Source organism: Plutella xylostella, chromosome 28 (assembly GCF_932276165.1).
Source record: "Plutella xylostella chromosome 28, ilPluXylo3.1, whole genome shotgun sequence".
Classification (NCBI taxonomy): Eukaryota; Metazoa; Arthropoda; class Insecta; order Lepidoptera; family Plutellidae; genus Plutella; species Plutella xylostella.
In genome coordinates, this window is record NC_064008.1 from 5404840 (window position 1) to 5411873 (window position 7034).

Sequence of the window (7034 nt, forward strand, 5' to 3'; positions counted from 1 at the left end):
TATTTTTAAGTCAATAAAGTAGTATTCTATTCTATTCTATTCTATTCTAGCATTATTAGGCTATTCAAGATTTGATCATACCATTATTAGGCTAAACAATGTTATGCGAAATAACTTTTTACTAAACGAGATTTATGCCATACGATTTTCGGCGTAACGAGACTTTGACCAAACGTTACTATGCAATACGAGATTAGGCAAAAAAATCTTATGCCAAAAAAGGTAGAACCAATAATATGTCTTTAAACAAATATCTGCCCCAGCCGGGAGTCGAACCCGGGACCTTCGGCATAGCAGTGAGGGTCACTAACCATTATACTGTCAGAGCAAGAGACAAACTATTTAATTTTGATGAACTATGTTGTGCAAGACATCCTTATTATTCAATATTCATTTTGAACCATTGAGTATGAATGGTCTGGAGACATAGAACAACGCGGACTCGGGTGTACCCTCGGGAAGCGCCATAGCGATTAGCGATCTTTCTTGATACAAAAAAGTCTGCCAATTTTTGCGGGGGGAAATTTTACCGTTTACCATGATTATGTCTCATAGGACATATCATTATGAGATTTAATTCCCAGAAATAAGGGTTACGTGAAGTGACATTTAATAATGAACACAGTGTCTTCATTTTTCTTGCCAATGGATGTAACAATTATCGATAAGTGTTATCGATGAATTCGAGAACATGGGTTAGAAATACTAATTTCAAATTAATGGGGTATAGTTAAATTTAATTAGGAATAATTAATAAACGAAGTCACCCGCTTTTCGCTGTACATTTATACTCACGTGAAAGGTCGCGAGCCGTACCGCCGTTTTTGAATGAGTACAATGCACTGAAATTGTCGAGTGAGTGGGCAACCCGACGGTCAGATGCTTTCAAGCCGCCCCTTCGGGCGGCCTCTGACTAGGCTTAACGACTGCTGCCGAAGCAGCAACCGGGACCCACGGCTTAACGTCCCGTCCGAAGCACGGAAGCGTCCAGAAAAGAATCATTTGAAATCGGTAACTCATGCTGTACCTACCAATGGCTGACCGTGTCAGTTGTTGCTTAACCTCAGTGATCAGTTACGATTACTGAAGCCAATTCTACTACGGACGCTTCCCAACTATGACCTTTTTTGTCGATTAATACATATCTACATACCGGTACATCACTATTGCAATTTTTAGACATTGGTTGCTAGGAAACAGCTAATAACAATAAACCATGACCAAATCTGTGATCAAATCCGGAATCCGGATATTCTATGAATTGAAGCTGTCATTTTAGTTTGTAAACAAATCATTTTCTATGAAACGAACGCTTTGCCAACTAGATTGAGTCTAGTGAAAATTGAGACTGCAACTAGTTTTTATAAATCGGTGGGCCTTTCTGGCCTACCACCCCGCCAGAGGGGAACGTCTGCCTATTTCGTCTCCAGACCATTCATACTCAATGTCTGGAGACGATTTCGACGACTCTGCCGGGGTGGTAGGCCAGAAAGGCCCACCGATTTATAAAAACTAGTTGCAGTCTCAATTTTCACTAGACTCAATCTAGTTGGCAAGGCGTTCGTTTCATAGAAAATGGTTTGTTTACATACTAAAATGACAGCCTCAATTCATAGAATATCCGGATTCCGGATTTGATCACAGATTTGGTCATGGTTTATTGTTATTAGCGGTTTCCTAGCAACCAATGTCAAAAAAATACAATAGTGATGTACCGGTATGTAGATATATGTATTAATCGTCAAAAAAGGTGATAGGTGGGAAGCGTCCGTAGTCGAGTTAGCTTCAGTGATCGTAACTGATCACTGAGGTTAAGCAACAACTGACACGGTCAGCCATTGGATGGGTTACCGATTTCAAATGTTTCTTTTTTGGACGCTTCCGTGCTTCGGACGGCACGTTAAGCTGTGGGTCCCGGTTGTTGCTTCGGCAGCAGTCGTTAAGCCTAGTCAGAGGCCGCCCGAAGGGGCGGCTTGAAACCATCTCTGACCGTCGGGCTGCCCACCACGTACTCATTCAAAAACGGCGATACGGCTCGCGACCTATCACGTGAGTAAAAATGTACAGCAAAAAGCGGGTGACTTCGTTTATTAATCATTCATAATTAAATTTAACTACCTAATTAATTTAAAAATAGGATTTCTAACCCATGTTCTCGAATTCATTTCGATATAACAAAACAAACTTAAACGTTTTGTTCAATAAACGAAGTTATTTGCAGTAAATAAATGTACAAAGCATTTCCGGGGAATCCTTCAGAATTCCTGAAAAAGATTTACAGTGTGAGAAATGAAAATATATCTTGGAAAAATTTTCGGCATTGCAATTTCGCCTCTATTGTAAGTCATGTGAAACAGAGTTAGTCTCATTTTACCTGTGTAGTGGTCTTTTACCTATTACACACCCTAAGAGCCTGTTTCACAATGTCTGTATAATGGCTACCTGTGGGATAAAAGACATGCTGTCACTTTCTAGAACATAATTACAGAAAGTCTTTTTACTTCATCAGATTATATGGACACATTGTACAGGCCCTACTAACCCAACCCAACTAAACCTTGTAAAACATGCAGTGTGGAAAAATAAGTGAAGCCTTGGAGGAAAACTACTTATCTTAATTCTTTAAGGTCATTTGAGTAAAATGGAATATTTCATAAGTTTTTTTTTATGTTTAAAAAAATGCACTGCATTTTTGTGACTGCTTGTAGTAAGTAACATGAGATTGTAGTTAAATTCATGACACCAAGTTTGTATGGAAGTTGAATAGAAGACGTAAGTAATGTTGTGAAGTACTTATTTAAAATAAAAAAACTATCAATAAAATAAACAAGAATGGTGAATTTGTTATGGTAATAAAGATTTAAGGCCCAATGCTGCGGTCCAGTGGGTTGCAACATTATAGTCGATAGTAACCGAATACTCTCTGTACTCAGTAGGTATCGCAACTTCGATACACGCCGGTACAATCTACGCCAAACTAACATGTCTTCTATGTGCAGTATCGAATACCGGCTTCCCATTGGAGCATAATTTTCGAAGGAACTTCGGGAAATTCCAGTGTGCGGAATTTAAAAGTAAAAAAGAAAATAATATTTAAAATAATACGAAGCGCCCTTAGTCCAGCTAGCGTCATGCTAGTCATAATAACCGAGCATTGAAGTTAAAGAAAACATGGCACGGTCTCTCATTGGATGGGTAACCGATTTTAAGCAGTCGTAAAGCCTAGTCCGAGGTCTTCGGGCAGCTTGAAAACACCGACCCTTGCCCCAGGAGTGGGTTATGACGATGATGATTATGAATACCCACACGCACACTCATCATCATACCACCAATCACCTATAATACATTTTTACAAATCGCGTCTACCCCTAAATAATAGAGTCCAGCACTTATATTTACAGTCGTGGGTTTTTTCACTTAATCAATATCGCACTTTGTTATGATAAAAAGTAAATAAAATCATTTATCATTCGAATGTACACGAAAAAAGGAAATGAATCTCGACTGGAATTTTTATTAAATAAAATTGTAGTTTTATTTTGTTGAATGTTATTTTAGTGCGCAAAAAAAATAACATTTTCGTCCTTAATTTGTTTTCTGTTTTTTTGTAGAAGTTATTATCTATAATATAATCAAAAATATAAATTATGCATACACATATACTGCGCATGTGAGATTATTTTATTTATCCTAGAGACCATTAACTTGCGAACGAAAATAAGGAAGAGCAACGACTTTAAATAAGTAGTAGGTAACAAAAATAGAGTATTGTATGGTTTTTTTTAAAATATAATGTCTACCATGAATTAATTTCAATTCAGACGATAAGGCGTAAAATCATTATACTACATAATATTAAATGTTCTTGAAACAAGTAAGCGCATACTCGTAGAACATACAATTGAAAACAAAAAGTTTCCATAACTTCAACTTCAGCGCGTTGCAGTTAGTTGTAAAAGTAAGTACCTAACATATTATTGCTTTTAAACTAGAGTTGCTAAGACTTGACTCGATGTCAGAAGTTATCTGCAAAAGCTACTCGCAGGACATAATCAACTTGGCATTCCATAAATGGCTTACTCGTTTTGTTAGTTGAAATTTGTAGCTGTGGTATTTCCCATTAAGTAGGTCTTAATATTGTGGCATTATTAAGTTTATGTACCTACTAAACTACTAACGTGCAAAGAAACAGTTCCACTTACAAAATTCCGACACTAGGTACATGCCTACATGCCTACATGCCTCAATTTTTTAATACATTTAATAGGAAAATTTTACAAAATGTTTTTGTTGGTAATATTCTGATGAACTTATAAATGTACTTCAATATTGCAGACGGCGTCATTATGCTAGCTTTTTAAGCTAAGCTTTTAAAGCTTGATGCTTTTCTGAATGGAACTTTTTTATTGCCCCTGAGCGTATTATAAATTTAGCTGTATAAGGAAAATGGGCCAAAGATAAATACAGTAAATGATCGATTTCATTTTATATAAGTTTATTACGTTGTAATAGCCACATTATAGTACCTTGTTGTGTTTATAATAGAGTTTACGTACTTATATGTACCTAAGTACCTAACCATAAAACCGAAAAATGGTTTTTGGGTGCAGTTTTTAAATTGTGCTTTTTTACAAACTGTAGAGAATTGGTCAAATATCTCACAATAAATAGAAATGATCTTCCTTCAATAGCTTTTATTATTGATCTCCAAGTTTGTTATTTTATATGTCAAAATGTCATGTTACTTGTCACCGTACTTTCTTTTTATAAATCAAAAAAGGATCATCAACATTCTCCCGGCCAAAAAAATACATAAATTTAAAAAGATACAAAATAAAATTAAAGGTACAAAATAAATTCATTCAGAGCTACCTAACACTATTAATTTAGTTAGTGGTCGCCGCAATATGCCGCCCGACGTCCGAATGTCCGCTACTCTACATAAACCGTCGGGCCCAGGGAAAACTTTAACAACCACTCCTCTAAGCCAAACATTCCTAGGTAGAGATGGATCCGCCACCAAAACCAAAGACCCCTCGACTAACAAACAATCCTGTACTCGAGACGGTCGAGGAACCAATGTGGGCAAATACTCACGCAGCCATCGCTTCCAAAACGCGTCGGCTAACCGTTGCGCGTCTCTCCAGCACTTTCGGGAAACCTGATCACAGTTACCCAACCAGGGTACATTAGATGGTCCACCCATAAGAAAATGATTAGGTGTAAGAGATTCTGGATCACTCTCCGACACAGAGACGTGCGTCAAGGGACGTGAGTTCAGCGTGTGCTCAACCTCAGCAGTCAGCAATGTCATCAGCGTTTCCTCCTTTGGTGCTTGTTCGTTGATTCTGGCTATATCTTCGCCAAAGCTTTCATGCTGGCTCTGTATGATCCACAATTGCTCAGCACGATCCATATGCCGACTCTCCAAAGACACTCGTGATTTATTTCGGAGCCTTTCAACAAATAAAATGACGTTAGCTGATGCTCGTATCAAACGTAACCATCTTGAGAAACGATTAATATCAGGTAGTGGCATTGCTGGTCGGGTACGTGTCGCCATTGTATATTCAATGTCATCTAAGATAGTAGGCGGCGTAATCTTTGGCCATCTATCTTCAGTAAATTTCAAGAAATCAGGGCCTGTCGTCCATTTGAGTTTTGTGGCGTCATGTCGCTTTGCCCTTGTCGCTTCATCGGCAACATTTAACTCGCCTGGTAACCACTTCCATTCATCTGAATTTGACAGCTCTCTGATTTCGGATATTCTATTCGAGACGAACGATTTCTTGTCTTGCGGGTTGTTCTGTAACCAGTGCCACACTACTCTGGAATCTGTCCAAAAAAAACGATCCACAATATTCAGGTCATGCTCCCTTTGAACAGTGGCGCCTAGTCGAGCACCCATGAGAGCCGCTTGAAGCTCTAGACGAGGTATGGTAATCAATTTCAATAGCGCGACTCTACATTTTCCAGCTGCAAAGGCTACCTCACCGTTGTGTCTACGCAAGTAAGCTACTGCCGAAAATGCTTGTTCTGAGGCATCCACAAAAACGTGCAGTTGAAACTGATCGAAAGCACTGAAACCATAACAACGAGGTACCATAAACTCTTCACACGACTTTAAATCTATCAGGAATTCACTCCAGGTTCGTGTAAAGGTATCACCTATTAACTCGTCCCATTTCACGCCGCTTCGCCAAAGTTGCTGCAACAAAATTTTGCCTCGAATTAACAGTGGACCAAGTAAACCTAAAGGATCGAAAACAGACATTATGACTTTAAGCATTTGACGTTTAGTGGGTTTTTGTGATCCGTCGACAATGTCTGCTTCCAACTTCTTGAAACTCAGGTCGAACCCAAGAGCATCTTTCTGTGGCTTCCATATCATTCCCAAGGTGCGCTGAGAGCTCTCCGTTTGCAATAAGCTAACCGACGGCGTCTCTGTTGGCTCAGGAAGACATTCAGGTTTATTCGATACGAAGCCTCTTATCTCGAATCCACCAGCAATATGAATCGCAGTGACGTCGGCTACTAGTTGCTTCATCTCTTCAACTGTGTCCACGCTATCACAATAGTCATCTACATAGTGTCTTCTTTTAATAGCTATCACGGCGCGCGGATGAGATTCAGCATATTGGTCAGCATTCTTTCTAATAATGTACGTAGCAGTACACGGGGATGATTTCGCGCCAAAAATCATCGAAGTCATTTTGTACGTACGGGGAGGTTGATCTCTATTCATCCCACGCCACAAAAATAGTTGCGATTTTTGATCCTCTTCGTTTATTTTGACACGCATAAACATTTCTTTGATATCTCCCGTAACTGCTACCGCCCTCTCTCGGAAACGGAACAAAACACCAACTAATGAATTAAGAAGGTCAGGGCCTGCTAGCAACTCCGTATTCAGAGAAATGCCTTTTGTTTCTGCTCTCGCATCATGTACTAGGCGAAGCTTTCCCGGTTTAGACGGATTGCGTACTCCGAAATGTGGCAAGTACCAAAGTCTCGGGCCGGCCAAAGTTTCATGG